At 42.1% G+C, this 931-nt stretch overlaps 1 non-coding gene across 1 annotated transcript; it reads left to right on the top strand.

The window, feature by feature from the left end:
* Window positions 1-495: 495 nt before the first annotated feature.
* On the top strand, window positions 496-689 carry LOC111827507. The gene has a single exon (XR_002831108.1). It is a non-coding gene; the product is annotated as a U2 spliceosomal RNA (small nuclear RNA).
* The last annotated feature ends 242 nt before the right edge of the window (window positions 690-931 follow it).

Below are 931 nucleotides of genomic sequence, written 5' to 3'. Positions count from 1 at the left end.
GTTGAACTGTGAAGTAGTCCCAACACAGCCTCAGTCAATACCAGTGGAGCTGTGGAACTAGAAGGACTTTTCTGAGTCATCCTGAACTGGGCCAAGATCCATTACCACTGGCCATCAGGGAAAAGATATGACCTTTTGCAGGGTGGCTTTCTACAGCTGAAGCAATACCTGAAGGGGTCTACCAGCTGATGGTTGCCTGCTGACAGTGCTCCCGGAAGCTGGGTCAACAGGAACCAGGGGTGGGTGACGGGGGATGCGGGTGGTGCCAGGCCAAGGCCCCCTCCCCACTGGTCCCCCCCACACACAGAGGGCAACCTGCAGTGGAGGGGGTGGGTTCAGCGAAGATGGCCCTGATCGCAGGCCAGGCCTAGGGACCATACCCGTGCACAAATTTCATGCACCGGGCCTCTAGTGTGTGTTGTGTGTGTGTGTGTGTGTGTATATATATATATAAATTGTCATTTGCAGTAAGATTGTATACATAAAAAAAAGATAATTGATTCTTGGCCTTTTGGAAAAGATCAAGCATAAGTATCTGTTCTTATCAGTTTAAGTTCTGATAAGTCCTCTATCCCATGACAACATATTAAGTGAATTTTTGGAACAGGGAGATGGAGTAGGAACTTGCTCTTTCCACATTGCATATCGACCCGGTTTTGTACTACCTTTGGGGAATTGGGAATGCCCTGGGGATAAAATCAGTCATACAAAGGATAGAGTATTCTTTTAAAAGATATTTTAGATGGACTAAAACTCTACAAGATTACTTGATAAATATCAACATGTAAATTTTGATAGTCTTCTTCAACATTATTAATAAGCAATTAAAAGTCATGATAAAAAAGATGCAATTTACAATAGCAATAAGTTATAAATAGATAACAAAAACAACCTTTGTAGTAGTTAAAAGATGTAAAGAATTATTATTATT

The sequence above is a fragment of the Myotis lucifugus genome, unplaced genomic scaffold (assembly GCF_000147115.1).
Source record: "Myotis lucifugus unplaced genomic scaffold, Myoluc2.0 scaffold_177, whole genome shotgun sequence".
Classification (NCBI taxonomy): Eukaryota; Metazoa; Chordata; class Mammalia; order Chiroptera; family Vespertilionidae; genus Myotis; species Myotis lucifugus.
This window is presented reverse-complemented; position numbering and strand designations above follow the sequence as displayed.